We start from the raw sequence: 24,226 nt of genomic DNA, 5'->3' as shown, positions 1-24,226 counted from the left end.
AATGGAGTTTCTCTGACTATGATTAATGCAAACTGATTAACTTCCTTTTTATAGCTTTAATCTTCCTAAAATGTGTAAATACATTCTACTATTACCAGAAGGTCTTGAAATTACAGCTGAGGGAATTTTTTTTAATTTACTGAACATAGTCACCATCAACTCAACCCCACCAATGCCTTATAACCCCCCAAATGTCTTTGTGATGACCAAAAAACAATGCAGAAACAAAACCAAAAAACTCAGTCTCTATTGGTCTTTTATTTCTCAGAACAATACAGAACAATACTTACCCACAGATTCTTTTCATGGCTTGTGGTTTTAATGTTTGCCCAGCAATATAAATAAAATGGTTTTAATTCCAAAGAATGCCTTCTGGATTTACAGTCTTATTGCAAATGGATACTGTCCCTTTGACCTTTCTAAATGCACATTGTGTCAACTGGCTCCTCCTTAATGAGCTATTTTAATGCAAAATACACATATATGTGCAGTGATTAATCACAGGGGCTAGGGAGAAGACATTTTAACTTTATCTGTTACTTCCTTGCTCAGTTGCATATCACATTGAGTCAGTGGTTTTATTCCCTCTGACACTGTCTTCTTTGCTCTCTGAGTCTTAAACAAAGAGACTTTTTTAAAACAGCAAATTCCCAGTTCTGTCAGTGTTTCATTGATTTTCAGTATTTTCATCAATACAGTTGGTTTCCTTTTGCTCTCCTATCATCTTTGGTACTCATTTTCTCCATCATCTTATCACTGTGTCTGTTAGACAGAGGACAGGAGAAAGTTTATGAACTCATCCAGGAAAAACTGTCCTACAAGAGATAAAAGCTTATTTCAGCTTTTCACAAACTCAGTGCCAAGTATCAGCTTTTCTTCCAGTGATGAGTTAGCAAAATTTTGGCCTCACTAACTAAAGAGAATAGTGGTGATCTCTACTGTATTCAGCATCCCTGTATCTGCACCAACTGCTTTGGTAAAACACAAGTGAGGACTTTATTTTGCTCCTATGGCTCTATGTCCATTCTGTAAAAATACAGTGTGTAAATGGCAAGCACTCTCCCTGGACCACCTCTAAAGTAGAGCTAATCCACAAATCAAAAGCTACTGTCTCCTAAAGTGCATCAATGTAATTACTGTGTCACTTTTATAGCCAGTCCAAGATGAAACTGAAATGAGAGATGACTAGAAAATAAAGAAAATATTAGTCTATTGCATTTTCTGGCTTATTTAAATTGAAATGTCAAATGAAATAATTTAATTTTGACAGCATTTAACAGATTCAAAGCAACATTTCTAGATTCACATGCCAAACCATGTTTCTATGGGAAAGCTTTTTCCTTTCCTCTTGGTATCTTGTTTATTTAGCTCCTGGCAGCTCACCTGGTGGGCTGAAAGCCTGTGGATGACCTGGAAGACTAAGCAGGAGCTCCTGACACCGACAGCTCCTAGGCAGCCTGCCAGGTGAGCAGCACCAAACCAAAACATCATTTTCCTTCCCAGAGAGTTTCAAACCACTTGGGGATCTGAAAGAAAATGCATTTGTAAACACATCCTTCCACAGAACAGAATTACTTTTCTCCAGGAAACTCTGCCTAGTATTTTTTTTTAAATTTCAATAAGAATTCATTAAATATTTCAAAACTATTTAGTTTGCTCTTTCCCATTCAATGCACTTCAAGTTCAAAGAGGTACCACAAAAAATTCACATTTGAAGTTTTGTCCTTGTAAAGGAGAGCATATTTGTCTGGGATTACAAACCAGTAGTTATTTTACTTTGCTGTGGCAGGTGCTTAATAAACATGAATAACATATTAACTAAATTGCAGGTTCCTCCAGAGGCATTGTGAGGCATACTAAATATATGCCAATTCAGAAGGTAGTCACTGTTTCTGCAGGTGTAGAGAAAACTGCTGCAGCAGTTACTAGGCTATGTTTGTCTCTCAGAACGTTGAAAATTAGGAGCAAATATGCTGAAATTAGAAGAGGTAACCAATTGAAAAATGTATTTAAAAAAGAAAAAAAAAAAGAAAAAAAAGTAACTGGATGAAAGGCTCCAAATTAAGGGTTTTAGAGAAAGTGGCATATTTTTAAATATTTGACAGCTAAAGACCTTGGATCAACTTCTCACTTAAAATATGTTTTACTAATAAATTTTTGTATAATTCCTTTCCAGTTTGTGCCAGGTTAAGTTAAAGCCCAATTATCATAAGAGGTATGCATGTGTGATCAATAAGACATTTACTGCTCAGCAGCATTGAGTGACCCGAACAATTGTGTCAAGGCCAACAGGCAAATAACTCATGTCCCAGTGTTCTGCAAAATACAGAGTACAACTACATTGTTCCCACAGCACAGAATTATCCCAAAAGGAAGAAGTTCTCAACCCTTCACTGAAGAGAAATCCAGGAAGAAACTCTACATTGCACAGAATCCATATAACCTAACCCATTTTCCTATTTTAAGCTAAGCACATCACTCAACTAGGCAAACATTGTGGGTTCCCCAACTTTCTTTTTAAAGAATCTGCAACTCTGTATTCTTAGAATTTTAAGACTTTTTAAATACATAAGTAGCTCTCACAGTGCTGGTATTAGGGCCCGATTTTCAAAGTAGTTTTGCTCTTATTTTAGTCCTTAAATAAATCAGCAGATTATCATGTAGGCTCAGGTTGCTGTTATTAAAGCATTTTCAGAGAGGAAAGGAGACATAGCAATGATGTCTTGAACACAGTGTGACCCTTTGATTTTTTCTCTAAATAATGTGGGAATTCTGATTCTCATTCTAGGTGCCATTTAATTAAATCATTAAGTGTTAGGGTCCTAAAAAATCTCACCCCTAAGAAAAAGAATGTCAACAACCCTGCACTTACAGTAAATGGGACAGAGACCATGTTAAGCTGACTGTATTTGGTTATATTACAGTAGCAGCCTGTGCATTATGATCTTGCCTACAATGCACCTTTCTCACTTTAAGGCTTAGGCTTTACAGGAATCCCTCTATTTGGGCCATCTGCTACACTGCCTGCATCAGGCCAAGTTCTGCTGCCTCACAAAGGGGTTTAATTCCTTCCTAGTGCAAGGAATCTAGTTTGAGGAGGTTCCTCCACCCATAAGTTTGGAAAAAAAACCAGCAGAAAATTTAAAAAATGTTAATAGAAATTCTGACCAATAGCAACTGCAAACAATTTTTGGTATGGCGTATGATTCAGCATTGAAGTTGTTCCTAATTAAAATAAATTAAAAAAAAAAAAAAAGATATAGCAGAATGACAAAAAGTATTGAACAATGAAAACCTTTGAAAATGCAAAATAAGCTGTTAAAACAGGAGAGGGAGCAAGATGAGGGGAATAGGGAATGATGTAATTCAGGTTGCTGAAGAATGGGGCATTAGAATAAGAAACTGAAATGCCATAATTCGGTCAAGCTTCTTCTTTCCCTTCATGTCCCTTTAGTGTACAACTCCTGCTTTATAACAATGGACTGACCACGTGGCTTTTTATTGCCAAATTCCCCTCTTTGGGTTTGGGATTTCTGTCCAAACTTGGCATTTTTCCAGCTGCAGACATGCTCTGCAGTGAGAGGTGGCATAGAGATGGCATTTGTTTCTCTCCAACTGAATTAACAAGATACGTGCTAGAGGACTTTCTTTCAGGTCATGATGTATCTCCCTGATTCAATAGCAACTGACAGCTTCCACAAGGAGAATTTCAGGAATGGCTTTCTAGCTTTCTAGAGTAAAACACTCCTGAACAGTGCTTTTCATTGCCTATTTTATTAGCAGATGGCTACCATTTATATAGTGGGACACAGAGCTGCAGAGGGGAGGCATAAGTTGACAACCATTACTGATGAAAAACCAAACTAGTTTCCCTTTCAACAATGATATTCAAATTTTTCTAAATCTTTTCTCCCTAGAAAAGGTTATAACTGATAATAAAATATACTTTGATTGTACTTAAGTTAAAATATGTGCTGTCAAATAGCCTGGAGATTACACTTGCCTACATTCAAAAATTCTATTAAACTAATGATTGCTCATTACAGAAATAATCATATGAAGGTATAAACAAACAGAACTATGAAGGCACAACAACACAGTAGTATTTTAATATTTTATTAAATGCAAATGGCATGGATACAAACATAGCAACCCTTATTTCATTACCATTGTTCTGTAATTTTGGTACTAAATATACTCCAAGTAGCATTGCTCAAATAAAGCTCATTTACAAAATGTTGGCCATTTCATCAGCTTGCTGCTGCCATTCTCAACTACTCCTTATGGGAACAAATAAAAATGGGCCTTAATTATAACTTTAAAATTTGATACTGTGAGTTTGCTTAGTTCTAACTGCTTTTAATTAAAAAACCAACCAACCAAACCAACAAAAACAAAAAACCCAAACAAACAAACAAAAATAAAACACAAAACCACCTCATTTGATACTTAACCAGAGTCTTTGTATCAGGTAGGTACAACAGTGTACGAAGATATATCTGAAGAATGTTTTTGGTTCTCAGATTTTGGCTGAATTAGACAATTAGAAAAATATTGCAAGAGCCCTATTCTGGAAAGCCTGGAGATCAACTGTGCAGTTTTCAAAGACCTAAAGCAACAGGACCAGGAATGCTCCACACTCATGCACAGCAATGCTGAGAAATGTTCAGAACACTGAGAAATAGTGAGAAAATTCAAGTTGCCCAAATTCTCAATTTCTCCTGGCAGTGCTAACCGTAAGATCCTCTGCCCATCAACATCTTCAGGATTTTCTGAAATGATTAGTGACAAATAATTTGTGGGAAGCCAAAATGCCCGAGCTTACTCATGCAGAGAAGATTAGAAATTGTAAAGATTAACCTCTGCAGCTAAAGGTTTTGCAGGAAGCTGCAGAGCTGTGGCATGTCTGCTCCAAGCCATGATGGTGATGTCACCACATACTGACTCCATCAGAATTTAATTAATGACAGATATCCCCTAATACATCAGCCTATGAAAATGGAACTCCAAAACATGCCCTTTCAGATTATAACCTCACAGCTTGATTTTCAAAGGTCACAGATTTTTTAAAAAGTCAATATACCTTGCAAAGCAGCTTAAGTTTAGTATCTCAAGAGAAGAACCCAGAATAGCAACCTTTAGAAATCAGATATGAATCAAGTATTAGCCCATGAGTCAGCAAATCAGATACTGAAAATGATGCATTTTTTAAAGCAGAGCTCTGGAGAAGGTAGTGTGGGATCCTGCACAGGCTTTGAACACACACAGCTTTCACTACCTTAAAGAAGAATCTTGCTAAAGAAGATTTAAAGTAATACAATCTAATAAACACTGTGCTAAGGAACTAAGTCCCTCAGCAGTCCAGCAAGGAATATTGTAATGCCTGAAGATTTTAAATCTCATTTAAATGGTGAAAGTGAGGTAGGAAGCCCTGAAGCCCTAATCAGATGTATTAAAACTGAAAGAAAATATCAGACATGGGAAATGATTGTAATTAAAATTTGAACACATACAAACTCCAACATTACTAAATGGAAATCAAACAACAGTATTTGGTGTTAAGGGACTGAATAATAAGCCACCCTTTGATCACCCCATCTGTTCTTGTAAGTGCACACTCGCAAAATGTGATATTAATTCCAGGCATTAGAGAGTTAAGTATCCCACAGAGGATGGAAGACTTGCTGGCCTTACACCAGAAATAAAAGACTCTGCTTTAATAAACAAACAAATTTATTAAAACAATCAGTTTTCTATTGGAATTCAACAGACTGGGGGAGAATGCATGAAAAACTTTTCCTTTCCTTTAAAATGATATTTTAGATTTCTGCTTTCAAAAGCTTTTTTTAAAGTCTGTTTTTTACAAGTTTGACCTGATTTCATCAGCTCTCAAATAAAAAACATTAGTATTAACAAAATTAGGAAGTCAAAGTGAAACTTTAAACAGCCTATCTTCTGCATTTACTTTTAAGTGCACAACAGCTGCTACTTATGACTTACTTTCTAGATCAAAATGTTTCCCAGTTCTTCTGTAATAGGCTGGCAACATTAGGGTCAAGTTGTTCTTTATTTTCTCTTGTTACTTTCATATTTCTGTCACAATCTTTAAAGGTCTACAACATAACAGCTTTAAAGTGTCCTTTCTTGGAATTCCTTTGGAATTGCAAGTGTAGGAGCAGCAGGTATCAAGCAGTGGAGTTGTATGATGCAGTTGGATTATATAAAGGAACACCCTGCCTGTACCTTGAGCATTCTCCATTTATTTACCCCTTCCCATTGCTATGTATACTGCTCCCATTTGCCTCATGGTGACAGAATATTCCATATTCTCAGTCCATTCTTCCACAGAAACACAAGATGCTCCTGAGCTCACATGAGCAAGTATTTTTTCTTAATTAAATTGCAAAATTTATGTGTGGTATAACAGCTGAGAAAAAGGTAAGTTAAAATGTAGAGAACTTGCTACACAAACATCCTTGTCATAGAAATTTCCCTGGTCCTTTCCATGGACCTCACATTCTCCTGACAGAGCCATATCTTTGCCATGTCAACACATCTATCAGCTTTCACAGAGCTAATGGATCCTCATCCTATTCTGAACTGCTTTAGGAAGCCTTGCTGGGAAGAAAATGTTTGCTTCTTGCAACCTCCCAGTGCCTTCCTCTTTACATTTGATTCAAGGAGCAGTCAACAAAAACCACCAGCATTGCTCGACTTTAAAGACTATTTACTATTGAAGAGGGGAAATAAAAACCTCTCTTGCTGTTATTACAGCCTCAGATACCACACAGGCTGTTTTACATGATCTGCCAACACCAGCAGGGTTATGTGATAGTTCTTCAGTCTTACAACTTCGTGCATTTCTTTTATTAAGCAACGACTTTTCAGATAATATCTGTCAGCCAAACTCCTTGATTTCCACAGGACTGCACTTGACAGATTGCCACACACCTACTACTTTAGACCAAGTAAGAAAAATGGCTTTTCAGTGCTGCCATCCAGTCTCCTTTTCTGACTGAGAACAGACTGCACACTTTTAGCTGTAGTTGATATCCCTGGCCAAGTGTCATCAATCCACTGAAACAGAAGCTCCTTTCAAGTCTTCTGGATGTTTAAGGAACAGAAAGAAACTTTCTTATTATGTTCCTCTTTCCCTTCAACAAGCAATCTCAACTTCAAGGAAATAAACATCACTGAAACATATCTTTGCACCAAGGAGGGAGTAGTTTAGTTACCTTTTTTTTTAATCACTACCACAGTTCTTATCAAATCATTGATTAAGCAGCATAACGTTTTTCAAGTTACAAAAAGGCATTTGAATACTGCTAAAACTTTACATAAGCTATTTCCCTTTTTTGACAAAACCTGGGGGGGGGTGGAGGGGAAAGGAAACACCTTCTGAGCTTAGTTTGCAGTCTATCTAGATTCAAAATCCACTTTTTCCTCCTTATAAAATTACAACATTGTTTCAGGAATGCCTTTGTATTTTTCTGGAAGTACTGCTTGCAGAGATAGCTTAGATCCTGATGTTGATTTGGGTTTAGTAGATCTCAACAGTTTGGGTACATAGTATGATTCATTTATATTTTCACTATGCTTTACATAAACTCTGTGTATAATCTTAAAAATAATCCACAGATTTTGTTCTGTACTGCAAGATTACAGCCCAGGGTTTCCAAAAGAAAAAGTTCTAGCTCTCATGAAGTTTGTAAGTTTTGCCAAACATCCATGGCTATTTGAGTCTACCATGGACCCAAAGAAATACTGTGAGTGAATATCTGCCCGTAATTCAGATGCATATTATTCCTCTCAGATGCAGAATCCCAAAAATTGAATTGTGATCAAAAGACTTAGAAGTCAGTCATGGAATGGAACAGGAAATTCAAGTACAGGCTGGGTGGAGAATGGATTTAGAACAGCCCTGAGATTAAACACTTGGGCATTCTAATGCTGAGAGGCTGGGCATGAGGCAATAATGAGTTCTCAGGCCAGAACAGCCAGTTGTATCCCCAGCTGCATCAAAAGCAGCAGGTCCAAGGAGGGAACTCTGCCCCTCTACTCTGCTCTCCTGAGCCCCCAGCTGCAGTGCTGCATCCAGCTCTGGGCTTCTCAGCACAGGAAGGACATGAACCTTTTGGAACAAATTCCAGAGGAGGCCACCAAGACACTCAGAGGGGTGGAGCACCTCTGCTGTGGAGACAGACTGAGAGACGTGGTTGTTCATCCTGGAGAAGAAAATCCTCTGGGGAGATCTCAGAGCACCTCTCAGTACCTAAAGAGGCTCTTGTGAGAGACATTTCATAAGGACACGGAGCAACTTAGGGGCATGACTTTAAATAGAAAAAGGCAGGTTTATATTAAATATGAGGAAGAAAGAAATTCTTTACTCTGAGGGTAGAGAGGACCTGACACAGATTGTCTGGAGAAGCTGTGGATATTTCATCCCTGGCCAGGTTGGAAGGGGCCCTGAGCACCCTGGTCTAGTGGAAGGTGTCCCTATCTAGACATGAGGAGGGAGGATGCACTGGGTGATCTTTATGGTCCTTTCCAACCCAAACTATGCTATGATTCTATTCCAGCAGCAGTTTAATGGCATTTTTATTTAATGAGACTGAAACCACTGCTGCCTTCTCTTTGGATCAAGTGCTCCCAGTCCCCAGTAGGGCTCCATCATGTTATCCTGCAGTGCATATCCCTATCCCTGTGATTCACATGTTTCCTCCAGCCCATTTTCATTATTATGTAAATCTCACATTTCTGAAAGGCTATCTTTATGCAAATTTCAAGCAAATACTTCATGCTTGTTTTGCTTCTTTAAGAAAACTGCAGTAGGTAGTCAGAGTATGGGAGACACCAGAAGATAATCAGGCTGTCTGGAAAAGGCTACAGATACTTGGAAAAAGTAAATTGAGAAACCAAATATGACATAATATAGCTAGAAATTAAGGCCTATTTTATTATGAGAAACATATTGATGAATAAAAGCTATGAGTTCAGTATTGATACTTCTAATATAAACCTATAATCATGAAGTAATAGGGAGCACTTTACAGACACTCATAAAGCACTCAACGAAAGTACCTTGGATTCTCTGAAGTCCCATACATGAACTCCAAAGCCTAATCTCTGAAATTCTGAGAAAGCCAAGACTTAAGCAGCTAAATTATTGAAAATATTCTTGAATAGCAGTGCATTTTCTCCACTAATATATGTATTACTCAACAATCTCATTGCAATTTCCATGTTCTGATCCTCCTTTCAGGAACAGTGGGTCATCAAAAACCAGTTTTTCTGGCCACCACTATTAGCTCACTGTCTGTGACAAAGAAAAAAAGCAAAACACATGCTCATTTTGTTTTTGGAAGGAGAGTATAGAAAACTTAACAATTTCATACAAGGTATGCATTCAAGTATAAAAGAAATAAGTAATCTAGTACTAGCCTGTTGTCAAGCTACAGAAATTTTGAACTAATGACAAATTTCGAACTAATTAAGAAAGTACTCTCACTCTTTGAAGCTGCAGACAATTGTTTTAAATGAAATGGGAATGAGCTATATAATAGTCACCATTTCTACACCCAACATCTGCTTCAAAGCCTTCATTTCTTCTTATTTATGCAAGAAGAGAATAAAAAAACTCTCTGTCTCAACAAATAACATCTGCTGCAAGTTTCTTAGTGCACAAAGCATTTGTGGTAACTTTCAGCAATTCATTCTGATGGATAGTTGAACAGGCAGTAAGAATAGGCTGTTCCACTTTGAAATAAACACTTCAGAAGTACAATATTCTGTAAATCAGAGATTACAGACTATTAATGCTACTCATGGGAACTAAGGCTGTCATACTGTCAATATCTCCTGTATTTTCTTAACATATGATATTGAAAGTCCATTAGAAAACTACAGTGCAAATATCATGTTTTAGGCTGCCATAGCACACCATCTTTTGGTCTTATTTACTATTCAATGCCACAATGTAACTATTTCAGACAATAATCCTAAACAACTTCTACTAGAGAGAGTCATATAATCCACATCAACAATACATTAAAGAAAACATTTAGTTGGAGATTTACTAAATATGACAAGGTGAGTTGATTCATGGCAGCTTGGATAGGAAAAATCTATGCACAGCTTGATATGACTTCTCTTTCTAATTGTCAAAATGAAATTCTACCTTTCTGTGTAATGTTTTGGACATGAAGTATGGACATTTGAGACAACTCAAAACATATCAGTTTTATGGCTTATACATCCCCTTTTCCAAGAATCCTGATTTTTATCCCACATATATCACTGATGCTATTTCTTCCCTCTTGATTTTTATCTGGCTGAAGTGATGTAACTAGAAGAGATTGCATTAGCTGTGCTGGCATCTCTGAGCAGGAACCAAACATTTCCATAGCAACTTAATACTGCTACACTGCCTTGGTAACCAATTTAAGATAATTATTTATGATGTTTACCTGCACTAATGTTCCAGGGCTGAATATTTTAGGAGACTATAATTCTTAAATATATTTGCTAGTTTCACAAATAAATCAATTTATGAACAGGCACATTTTTATAGTTTTGTGTAATATCTAATAAAACCCCTTCCCAGATACACATTTCAGTGTCTTCAGTCTGCAAGTGTCCTCAAAATGGCTAAAATCAGCAAGAAACACAAACTAAGCTGTCAAGCAGAACAGGTTGGTAAGGAGAAGAGGAAAAAAAAGTTAATCTACTTTTATTAATGACCAAGATTTATATAAATTTTTAAATAATTTTAGTTTCGCACAATGTTTGAGATTATTTTCCTTGCTCAAAAGCCTGACTCAAAAATCTCAAGACTCTAATTTAATATATACAGATATAAGCCATATCTAACTTTTAAGAAGAGGTAATAATAAATTAACCAACACAGCAGATTCAGTTTTTTGAACCTCAAGCCTGTTTTTCTAGTGGCTGCATTCAAGACAACTTCAACCTGTATGCAACCACCTATTATCATACTACAGATTCAATTGTAAATAGAAATTACAGGCTCTTCCTCTTCATTTTCCATGACAGCAGTTGTTTGGATTTTTTCTTTTTAAAATATTTTCCTCTTAATAAATTACAGTAAGCATAATTAGACCTTCCTTAACTTCAAGTACTCTGCTTCTTTGGGTTTGAATTGTAAGTGCACTAAGAAGAAAATACAGTAACAAAAAGGAAAGGATGCAGAAACCAAATGTATGAGATGCATAAGACCCTTTAATCCATTATGTGACTGCAAGACCAGGAGCCATGCTAATAAGAACTTGCAAGGCCATGTAAAACAGTTTTAATCCCCCTTTTTGTCATGGAAATATAGAATTGTTAGGATTGGAGGGGAATTTAATAATCTAGGTCCAACTACTCTGCTATGGCCAGGGATGCCACTCATTAGTTTGGTTTGTTCAGGCTAGCCTTGAACACATCCAGGAATGAGGCAATACTTCTTTGATAAGGGAGAGTGTCCTATTTAGCTTTAAGGTTACAAAAAATAAGTAGGAAACCTTCCTGCTATAAACCAGTAGTTGTACAGGTCTTGTTTCTCTTATAGCTCAGTGTTCTCAGTCTGCATTAAAGTGCTTGAGAGACAGAGAGCACATATGCTCATAACTGCAGACATTGTGTCTTGAAAAGTGCCAGAAAAGAACCACTGTGCCAAGATAGCAATCACTTAATGACATCGATTTCTTGTAAAACATTACACACTAGGGAAACAGCAGATATTTTTTTCAGTCTGTTGAAAGCAAGGAACAGGAGTCTCAGAAAGAGTAGTGAAAGCAAAAGTATTTGATACCTAAAGTTCTAGTCAAAGATGGAATGTAGACATTGTAATTGTGTGGTCCTTTTTTGCGTGACCAAAGCCTGAGCCACCAGTTCAATCCAAGGATGTCCAGCAACAAGCAACGTGGCAGCTTTTCAACTTCTGAAAGGGCAGATCCAAAGTTTGATGGCAAGCTTTCTGAAAGTTGGCTGTCTGGCAGAGCTCTCTGAAATGAGAGAGAGGAATGCTGGAAAGAGGAGTCTTCTTTAAGCTGGTCCCTGGCAGTGCCTGCAGTGGCAGGAGGCTGGCAGAAGGACAGACAGAAACATGTGAGGAGCAGACAGACATGGAGTGAAAGATAAAGAAGCAGGAACATAACAGTGCAAAGTCCCAAAGGCAGGAATATGATTTAAGGATGAATGAAGAATTTCTGATAAATGGCTTAATCCAAAACTCATTGAGGACAATGCAAAGACTTTGAAAATGGTTTGACATAAGGCTTGTAATCTTAAATGACTGCATTTAGAATCGCTGCTTGACCAGCATATCAAAACCCAGCGAGCACTCCTTAAAAAGTGACTTCATAAAACCTCTTCTGAGAAAAAGATGCCACTGCTGCTTTGAAGATACAGTCATTAAGGGATGAAGCATGTGAACAGTCAGTATGACTTCTCTGAAGTTTAACTATAATCTCCTTATTATTTCTTACTGAGTTTTTGAAATCTTCTCTGTTGAAAGCAGAAAGTAAAACTGAAGCAAACAGCTTAATCTAGAAATTACCTGTAGACTAACTTTAGTCTCAGCTCTTTTTTGTGTGTGTGCATGAGCATGATCATGTCCAATTCTAACAGCATTTAAGGTTTTTATTGTTGCATTTACCTGAACAAACACTGAAATGCAGTGTAATTTTCCTTCCTTACATTAGCTATTTGTTACAGCTGCTTGTCATGCAGTGAAAAATGCACATTTACTTTTGAAATTTCACTGTTCAGTTAAGAAAAGTTAGGAGATGTTCCTAAGAACATCTAAGAAAGAAAAAGCTCCTCTATCACAGGCTAAATTTTATTTAAAAAAATATCTTTATTGGAGCAAAGTGATGTTTTTGTAATTCAGAAAAAAAGTCAATGACACTAACATAAAGCAAATTCAGTATGAGTCAATTCTCAAATATGAGCAAACTCAAATATGTACATAAGTCCATTCAGATAGCCTCATGCACAATGACTTGACATAGATATTACACACTGAATGAGGCATTCTTGTCCCAGTAAAGAAAATTCATCTGTGTTTCTATGGAAGGCTTCTGAACAGAAGCAAGGATGAGAAGTGACGTGTTTGTATAAACAACTGACATTCAATTTCAGAAATCTCTGTTCTTCTTATAACATGATACAGGCTACGTGCTCTAAAGTATAGCCAATGTTCCACAGGTTTTTTTGTTTGTTTTTTGTTTGGGTTTTTTTTGGGGGGGGGTATTTTTTTTTACTTTGATTTTGAATAATCGTGTAAAAAAAGACTGCAAAGTTTGGGGAATGGCAAATAAGAAATACAGTTGAAGAGTATGAGGCACCAGTTGAGAAAGGATTTTCGTACAAGTGTTGCCCACCTCAGATATATGGAATACAGTAGAGCTCTCTGAGATGTTTTCCTGGCTTTACACAGAACAGTTGAGACCAAGATAATTTCCAAGGGGACACTTTTTATATTGTCTCATTGTGCTTGACTCTACAAATGAATACAATCCAATCACTCAGCAATTCCAGGAACGGTGCCAACCTTTTATGAAGAAGTGTATCAGTCAATCATTCAGTCCCACAGAACGGGCACTCATTTCATATATTTAATGACCTAATAGGAGCCAGATTGTTCAAGTATTTACCATCCAAATAGACGTCAATGCCTGGGAGTAAAAGAAATAAAAGTCCTCAAATAGATACCAGTGAAAAGTTATTAAGCAGGGCAGGAAATTCAAGGCACGATCCAGCTAAATCTAAGTTTTAATCTTCAGACATTTCTTTGTATAAATAAAAGTGGTGGGGTTTGGGGTCTTTTAGGTGTTTTCTTTAGTTTCGTCTTCTCTGTGGGCTTCTTTTTTTTTTTTTTTTTTATAGTGGGAGTTATGATATATGATTTGTCCTTTTATACAAGGATCAACATTCTTGTCCCGATGCTTCAAAGATTTCTCTGCTTTAGTATAACTTCCAGAATTATATCTTAGTAGTCAAAGAATTGCCTGTGAAAGTACCAAACACTCCTATAACATGGTAAATGCTTTGTTAAATGGCTTGAAGGAACCTCAGCCCTGATCACATGGATCAAAATTTGTGAGCCCTGAAGGCAGCAAAGCTCCACCTCCATTTGTGATACATCAAGACAAAGATAATTATCAGCACGGCATCTAATGGGAAGAAGCAGAATTGAAACTACTCAAGCTCAAGTTTTGGAAGAGATGTGGAGAAACAGCTAAAAGCCATTATCCAGAGCCTTGTGTGGGAAAATGTTTAGTAAAATAAAATAACGAGTCCAAAACAAGTCACACACATCAGTACAGCTTCAGCTGGAATCAGGTGCCAAATCAGATTCTCACCCAACAGCCAAAAGCTACAATGGTCATCTATAACAAAGGCTGTCTTTCAACTTTCTGCCAGAAATCATTACTGAAGTGAAGAAAGGGGGACACCTAGGGCTGTGTTTAATGAAGGACAGCAACCAGAAAAGAATGTTCTGTTGAATACTGAAAATTCCCCATAAAACCATGAAACTCGTGAAAGGATTGCCTACAGCCAATTCATGTGTACTGCCTGGATATTAATTACTTCCATCTAATCATGGAAGTAAAAATTACTAATCCTTATGGTGATATGTGGATAGGCTGCATCACTTGCTTCAGTAAATCCATTATGCAAAGGAACAAAGCACTGCTGAGGTAGCAAAATTGAAGGGTGAAAGTTCCACAAGGGGAAATGGTTTATTGGTACCATCACCCCTGTTCCAAGATAAACATTACAATCTGCACTGATGTGCAACAGTAATGTACTCTGAGTACAGTATTTTTCCAGATGACAGATACAATGGCTTCATCTGAACAACCGATTTCAGGCACATACAAGCAGAAATCAGAATGGTGGTGTTTGTCCAAGGCAAGGAAAAATGCATTGATACCTTTTGCATTTACATTTGACCAGTCAAAACTATGCATTACTCCATGGACCAAAGAAGTCCTGAAACAAACCCCTAAAACAAAGACCCTGAATGCATAAATAGCTTAAAACTCTGTCTGCTGTGGAATTTATTCTGTATGAGCTACAACATCAAACTTAAAGTGTAGGTCCTTAGGCAGAAACTGAAAAGAAGTAATAGCTAGCTTTTGAAGCTGATCTCATATTTCTCATTTTCTTTACAAAGAAAAAAATAAGACTCAATATTTATCACACCCCAAACCATTAACAAGAATGTGAGAATTACCACATTTCCATAGTTGCCTTAAATTATCATCTTATTAGCCAGGAACCATCATTATTTATACTACCAAAGTAGCAGTTTCCCAAAATCCTTATTTGTTTCTATGCTAAAATGCTCTATCATTACAGAATTCAGACTCTGACGAAAAATAACAGGGAAAGAGACCCAGACTGCTGAAGCTCCAAGTCTCACAAAAATCCATCTATATTAATCTTTACTTGTTGCAACAGTCCCATTGAAAAATAATAGGCCTATATTTGTGCATAAAACTAACAATTTCCTTAAACATTTTCAGGGCTGAGAAAGTCACATTGTTCTTTTTTCATAATTTCATTGTTTGCACTAAGATACAAAGAAAAGGAACATGGAACACAATTTGGAAATGGAGTAACAGGCCCAAACTTAGAGCAAACACAAATAAAAGTTGTGATTCCATCATTTAAATATTTGATCATCTTATTAGGGCAAGGTAATATTGGCATTATTCATGCCAATAAATTCAAGGAGACAAATAATCCCTTGAATCTCCATCAAGGCAGAGCCTAGCACAGTTAATGACATTATTTAATACACTGCAGAAGTACTCCTTTACTATCTTTATTTATAATTAGCAAGGAAATTAACTTTTGCAAATGCTGATTCCTTAACGTGTATGTAGGTTTTTTCCTGAAGCCCTTTAAATAATGACCCTATTGCTTTCAGGGTTATAGCTGCTAAAACCAGAAGGACCTGAAATTCTCCTTTCAGCTAAAATATAATTGTAAAACCTAGAAAAGAAAAAAGAAAAGTACAAAAAAAATCAAGTTAATTTCTAATGTTTCTGCAATAATCTCTAAACTATTGATCAGAGGGTTCACATCTGTTAAGGAAACTTTCCTCTCTGGCCACCTCAGGTTTCCCACAGCAGATTCACAGACCTTTGGATCCTTCAAGTAATTTTACTTAGGAGAGCCACGTTCAGATCCCAGCCCAGGTTAACCTTGCACTCACCAGGCAGGTTTCACCCCGAGCCACTGGCTGCTTTGGGAACAGCTCCTCTCTAACTCTTCCACTGGGCAACCTGGCTTTATATGAACAAATATTAATTGCAGCAGAGAGTTTTTCCATAGCCCGCATGAACACTCTAACCACTGAACTGTAAAATCGGTGCTCCTCTGCTGCTCTCTAGCACAATAGATATTTAACCATTCAAACAGTGAATGAAAGAAACCCCAACACAAAAGAGGAACCATCTCAGTATCCCAGTAATTAGGTCTTTGGCTGAGAACAATCAGCACCTGACAACGATGGAGAGCTACAGTTTTCTCTTAGAGCAACAGAACAAAGTGCTCAAAGCAACACCCAAACTCTGGTCACACACCAAATGAAGGTGCCATTCCTCAGCTCCCTGCTTCCCTGTATTGAACTGGACCTTTAGCTTTTACAACAAACTACAAAGGAGCCAGGATAATAATCTCCTTTAAAAAAAGGCTTTTAGATAGTCTAGTTTAATTTTCCCTGCACTGAATTTCATAAAAGCAATTGGAAAACAGCTTTCAGGAACAACTCTTGCCTTTCGCATCCTTGCAATGATGTGGACCATATTTATATTTGTGGAATTCTTTCTCCTTCAATATGATAAAAAATTCCATAATGGAATTAAAAAGGACCAATCTTTAAGCTCAGAATTACATGGAATTTAATGCAAAAGAAGGCTTCTAAAGAGTAAAAAAATGTATGGAATGACACTCATTTATGCTTGCTTTGTTATAGCAGAGAATTTCTCATTTAGATATGCTGCATGAAAGATAGATCTTCTGCTCCTAGTAAAATGTAATGTTACTGATGCATGCATTTTTCCTGAAGACTATTTTTGACAGACATCTATTACACTGAATCATTCTGGTTTTTATCAAGCTTTGCATAACTAAATGTTGACAATAGAAGGAACATTTTGATAAATATTTTTAGCCAAGACTAGACTGTGGGGGCAGAAATCACTCAGTCAGTAAATGAATCCAGTTAACCTTGTACAGCTGCTCTACTTCCTCAAAAATTATTAGTGTAAGAGATCAGGATGGCTATGTAAGTGAATAAGTCCATGTAGCAAACTTGGTTTATTATTTCATGATAACTACCACATTACAATATGTACTGGCTGCAAAGATTTAATGAAATATAAAAATAAAATCCACATTTAACCTTGGAAAGAACCATGAAGTTCACTGATCTGTCTCTGCAGGCAACCACCAAGCTGGGGTAGACTGTTTTTCCTTCTTTCAACAACTGGTCAAGCCTGATCTAAATGAAAGAGGAATTTGAAACAGAGAGGAATTATTTATTTACATTAAGAAACGTGAACACTGTATCAATGCTTTCACCTAAATAGCAACATCAACTCAGAAGAGGCAGCTACAGATTTAAATGAGTGCATTTAATGGAAAAAATGCTATTTCTCTGAACCACACGTATTGAGTTAACCAGCACCTGTCTCCACTTATACATTACCACTAACCATCCACATATGAACCAAAAACTGGAACTGTTAGCCAGTTATACACATTAATGCAATAAAAGAAGGTATGAGACAAATAAAGGTGAAATAACTTCACTGCAGCTGCCAGAAGTCCAAGGGAATCTCGTTGCTTGTACAAAGAACAGAACAAAAAAAGGAATAAATCTTCTGGTTTTCTCTTACTTTCCACCCTGAATTTACCAAACTTTCAAATCACAAGAAGGTTTAAATTTCAGCAGGAATCTTGAATGGTGCAAAATGTAAAATTATGAAGTCACTAAATTGCTTTAAAGTAATTTCTTCCCAATTTGGATATTAAAATATGTATGTCGGAGTCAGATTTGGGTTTGTACCCCTGATTCCCAGAGCTCTTCAACAAAAGCACCCGCATACAATTACCCTGTGATGTTGTGTTTCCACTCTGACAGGGGCAGCTCTCTTTCTCTCTGGCTCCAAGAGCAGGATGGACAGAGCTGCTGCTTCTGTGGGGTGAGCCTCTGCTCCTGAGACCTGGGACCTTATTACCACCTGCCTCACTAAAAGCGAGACCCATCCCCACCTGCTGGTGTTCCCGGAGTCCCGAGCCCCCTGTCCGTGCCCTGCTGGCAGCCAGGCTGTGGCTGTGGCTGTGGCTGTGGCAGTGGCTGTGGCTGTGGCTGTGGCTGTGGCTGTGGCAGTGGCTGTGGCAGTGGCAGTGGCTGTGGCTATGGCTGTGGCAGTGGCTGTGGCAGTGGCAGTGGCTGTGGCAGTGGCTGTGGCTGTGGCTGTGGCAGTGGCAGTGGCTGTGGCTGTGGCAGTGGCTGTGGCTGTGGCTGTGGCTGTGGCTGTGGCTGTGGCTGTGGCAGTGGCTGTGGCAGTGGCTGTGGCTGTGGCAGTGGCTGTGGCTATGGCTGTGGCTGTGGCTGTGGCTGTGGCAGTGGCTGTGGCAGTGGCTGTGGCTGTGGCTGTGGCAGTGGCTGTGGCTGTGGCAGTGGCTGTGGCAGTGGCTGTGGCTGTGGCTGTCGCTGTCCCAGCCCCGCCGCTCCTCCGGCGCTCTCTGGGTTTCTCTGCGCCGCAGCCCCGCAGCGCCTGCCCTGCCGGGACACCCCTCACTCCCGCTGCTGCCGCGGGCTCCTGATACACCCACCAGCCCGGGGTTTCTGCCCATTGCTGCCACTGCCGCAGGGTTCTGATACACCCACCAGCCCGGGGTTTCTGCTCATTGCTGCCACTGCCGCGGGCTCCTGATACACCCACCAGCCCGGGGTTTCTGCTCATTGCTGCCGTTCCAGCTCAGTGCTCCTCAGAGCAGCGGGACACTGCCCCGGGGTTCCTGAAGCAAAGCCTCTCTTTTCCATCCCTTCCCGTCTGGGCCCGGCCGCCATCACCGCGTGCTCGCCGAGCCCGCGCCACAGCGCCCCCTGCAGCCGCGGGGGAATCACCGCACCTGCGCTGCCCGCCGGGAGCCCCCAGCGCCCCTGCTGGCTGTGACGGGAACTGCAGCGCAGGGAGTGCCCGCGGCCCAGGGGAGCGTCCCTGCGTTCCTGCTCTGTTTGCTGTTAATGCTGTAGCTGTTGCTGTTTGTTTGCTTTATTATACTGTTATTCCCATTCTCATATATTTTTGCCTGAGAGCCCCTTAATTTCAGAATTATAATAATTCAGAGGGAAAGGGTTTACATCTTCCATTCCAAGGGAGGCTCCTACCTACCTTAGCAGACACCCGTCTTTCAAACCAAGACAGACTGCCAAATATGTATTTTCAGATGTATGTCAAAATCAGACTCCACCCAACTGGCATATTTTACAGAGCCCTGCAAGAAGATCTTTAGAATTGCAATAAAAACCCATAAGATTTTCAGGCATACTCATTGCTTGTTCTGCTCCCTGAGCCATAAAATTCCTGGGTATTTTTGGTTATCACAGAACTCGTACATTGTTCCACTCCAGTGAGACACTAACTGGAATCCAGCCCATCGCTACCAGCAAAAGCTGTGGGCCACAAAAGCACTCCAATATTTAGAAATTCATTTGTCTCATTACTATTCACAAATGCGACAAAGCAGTTAAAAAATGAAATTAAAATGTAAAGTGCCAGAGAACAGTGGCCCAAACAACTTTAGCTTTCTATGACTGGCAAGTATAATGCAGACAATCCATGCAAGCACTGCCTTTGGCAGTGTTACAGAGGAACTCTTTAAAAGCATTTAATGCCTTAAGAGACAAGAGACAGCGAAGAGGCAGGAGGTGCTGGAAAGCAAGATCGTGTTCCTCATGAAATAGTGTCAGTTCCATCTGAAAAACAACCCTGCATCAGCTCACCCACACGACAATTTGCACCTCAGCAAAAGGCAGCTTACATAAATAGGAATGACTACAGCTTATTTGGGCAGAGGTAATGTATACTTAGCTATGAGCATTTAAAAGTAACTCAAATTTGATTTTGCTCAGATCAGTGCTTAGTATGTGAAGAACCTTGTTTAAAGCAGTATTAGTGAGATGAAAAAAACAGATTCTTTTTTTGCTGCTTTCCACCTTCAGAGAGCTGTACTCCAACCATGGCTCTCCCATTCACTGGCTGTAGAGTTCATAGGCACAGTATGTGCCAGAAGATAAATCCAGAACAAGTGCTCACACAAAAATAGTGATGTTGAAAAATTAGTGGGAATTGATCTCTCTCTCCCTACACAAGATTATTTCTGGTGTTGGGGCAGTGGGGTTTAATAGGTGCAATATTGCTTCCATACCAAAAACATTTTTAAATTTTTTTCTCTTTCATTGTTGTGTAAATCTACTATATTACTTTTATTTATTGATTTTCTAGTGTTAATGTGATAATTTTTCATAAAGAGCATTTATTTTCAAAGAAAAATAGAAAAACTTGCAAGTTTGCTAAGTTATTTGTTGATGGGTCATGAGAGATCAAAACCCATTCTATACTGGCTTACCAGAGATGGATATATTCCTGGTTTTGCCCAAAGACAGCAATGTGTAAAGTAACAAGAAATAGAAGAAAAACACGTATCTTGATTCCTGTGCATCCTCAGTACTTCAAGTCAGAATAAGAATGGACCTCTTGGATTATTCCCCATGGTGAGAGAAAGTATAAAAATTTAATTAAACACCTAGTAAAGAGCATGTCTCTTGGTTGTTTCAGGCATGCTTAGGCACCAGGTCACTTTCTCACCCCCCAACTACTTATACCTATTATTATTGAAGCCACAAGACTCAGTGGTCCAAAAGATCTTCAAAGAGAAGAACTAAAGACCACAAGTCAAATACCAACATACTTTATACAGGAAAGTACAGAGTTGCTAAGATCAACCCTGTTGTCTAAATTATATTATTATAATTATTGATTCCTAATCACTCCCTTCCCTCACAAAAACTCAAGAATACTATTTAAGAAGTATCCCTACACCAGGAAGTTTTAAGAGATACTGTGCTGTTAATTATTCTGATAGCTTTCTTTTCTTTTGGTTCAAAATTATGAAGAATCAACATGTTTGGGTATGTATTTCAAAAGAAAATTTCAATTGGCTTTATGTGAAAGCATGAGGAAGACTAATACTTGAAAAATTACATGAAGTGGGTATCACCTTCTCAGAGGGGATTATTATTTTTCAGCCTCAGGACTTCTTTTTGTTGTAAAAAGATATTGGGTCTTGAAGCCAAATTTTGCTGCATGCTTTTATAAACATAGCAGACCCTAGGAAGAATTAATGTCTTTCATTTCACCAAGATAAAGTTTGCGTAATCTTCCTCTGAGATGTCAGGAATCAAGCATATAATTTATCCTCTCCATATGAAAACTTAATTGATTTCTATTAGCTTGATATCATTATTCATGAAACTTTATCATGCCATCCCAGTTTATACCAAAGTCAGGATTAAGAAACCCCTCAAACCTTCTTGTAAGCATTTAAGTAAAAAACAACCTGAAAAAAAATTTCCCTGGATAATTGTTTAGTTACATGGCTATAAACACAAATTAATCAAGCTCTAAAATTTAGTAAATACAGGAAAATTTATTTATCTCAGATTCTTCCAACCTCCCCACAGAATTAATTTGTTTCATCACATTTCTTCTACATTCAATGCAACCATTAGGGAGGCAGGGCCTGATAGAGCAGCCTTGGATTTTTAAAATTCTTTGTCCCAAACCAGTTTTGTCTAACATGAGCTTGATTAATGCCCACTCCCAAAAAAGCTATTCTGTCCCATGTCTACTATATTCCTATCAGATCCTTGAACTAATCATCAGGAATACAATTTTCTTGTTGTTACATGCGAACACAATTAATTCTTCATCCACAAGAAGTTAGGAAGGTGAAAATTCTCAGAAGCAACTGAATACTAAGCTTACATCAGCTGTGCCTGCTTCAGTGAATGTTTGCAGACAGGGAAACAGGAAAATTTCTAGACCAAAAAGAACAAAAGGAATAATGCATGAGTCTCGCTTGGGATATGCATAAGAAAGAAAATTCAATAAGGTTGCCATCTTTTTAAAAATATTTCAGAAGGGCACTAGAAAAGCAGAGATATTTTTATAGTATTCATTTTGGCTGCTCACTCCACACTGCAGAGAAAAAATCCTCCCTTGCAAGGTATCATGCAAACTATTCAAGGCGTGGATAGGAAAAGCCCTAAAATGAGGAATGAGGCTTTTTAAGGGATCGGTGCTGTGGTTTGTGTTTGTTTCAGACACACCTGTTCATTCAGCTGCTGAAGGAGGGGAGGCTGTGGGCAGGTGCCTCCCTAGTGACAGCAGCACCCCAAACCTGCAGACACCCCAGCACTGATCACACACCCACACAAACCTGGAACCCTCTTCTAGCACAAAATGAGAAACACTCACAGGAAGGTTTTGGACCTACAGAGATTCTGCCACTCAACATCCAGCTTAAATATGGTCCCTAGTTTCAAATAATACATACATAAATATTAATCTTCTGCTGTAGAATAAAATTTTTAAATCAAACTACATGGAGATGACATTTTCTGCCTACCAGGAAAAAAGTATTAAATTGTCATTTTAAACTAATTTATATACTGCATTATATTCAGAATACTTCAGAAAAGTATATTCATAACTTTACTTACAGTTAAACTAAATTCTCTTTAGGAATAAATTTACCCTTACAGTAGCACATTAGGATGAAAGCTAAGTTGCAGTAGCCAGACTTTAGATGAAATATCATTCCATTTGTAATAATGCTTTACTGTTTCTCTCTTAAGTTCTTCCCAAAGGGAAAGTTACTAAAAAAAGGAATCAGCTTTGGAAACAAGAAAAAGTACTGTAAAATGTATTTATTCACACACACATAAAAATTGAATATGTTTAGATATATACGTATTTCCCAAAAAAACCAAAATAGGTGCAAACAAAATGTTATTCTTTGAAAGAAAAAGGTGGTTTTGGGAAAGGTTTAGAAAATAGTTAGAATTATTTCTCAGTTGAAATAGAATTAATTTCCTTACTCACAGTCTTATGGAAGGTAACTTGCTGAACATGCCCATTTTCTTTCCTGGACCTGTTTACAGATATAATCAATATTATATCACATTTAGATTAAACCAATTACCTGAAGTGGAGAAAATGCAAGTAAATACCTGACTGGGGAGCACACATCAGTCTTGTTAGTGAAGAGATATGAATGAGAAATTTTATTTCTATTAGAAGATATTGCTCTGAATAATTTAACAATATTTCACTGCAAAAAACCCAAATCTAAATTCCATCTACGATCATTAAAACAATATTTGCTAAAAAGAGTTTTCTGCAAGCACATTAAATTAAACAATAATTTCTAGAGAAAAATATCTTCCAAATTGGAATGAAAGTCCCACAATCTCAAAAGTAAAACTAGAATTAAGTTTAAATCCTATAAGGCCCAGGTGTATAATTTAAAGTCAAATCACCTTTCTCAGGCTAATGATGATTTATAAGATTGTTATTTGCCAGACTTGGCAGCCTGCCAGAGGACATGAAAAAGGAATCAAATTAGACTAAACCCACAATTTTGAAGAATTGGAAAGTTTTGAGACAATTGAAAGGTTTCCCTAACTTGTATATTCATAGTCAGTCACAACTATACTTAAAACTTTCGCTATGTACTAGAATTTTTATTACATAGTGTTTTCTTCAGAAATACCTAGCATGGAATGATCAAGCTGTAATATGCTCCAGCTGTGGGTAAACTCTAAAGTGAGACATCAGGACTTTGATGACTATCCCCCCTCTGCTTCTTCCTTTGCAACCATACACAGATGAGTGATAAAAGAGAGAAGTCTCCAGCACATAAAATCCTACAGGGCTGGTTACACAGAACTAAAGCCTGAGAGTTTTAATTTAAATGGGAATAAGGCAGAACCCACAGTCTACAGCTGGACAATAAACCAGTTTTTTCAAATGAGGCTGAAGTCAAGTTTTTTGCACTTTTAGCCCACAATTCCTTAAGAAATCTGGCATTTTGCATTCCTGTGCTTCTGTGCTGATGCATCACACACCAT

This window comes from Erithacus rubecula (genome assembly GCF_903797595.1).
Source record: "Erithacus rubecula genome assembly, chromosome: 15".
Taxonomy (NCBI): domain Eukaryota; kingdom Metazoa; phylum Chordata; class Aves; order Passeriformes; family Muscicapidae; genus Erithacus; species Erithacus rubecula.
Note: the sequence above shows the minus strand (reverse complement) of the source record.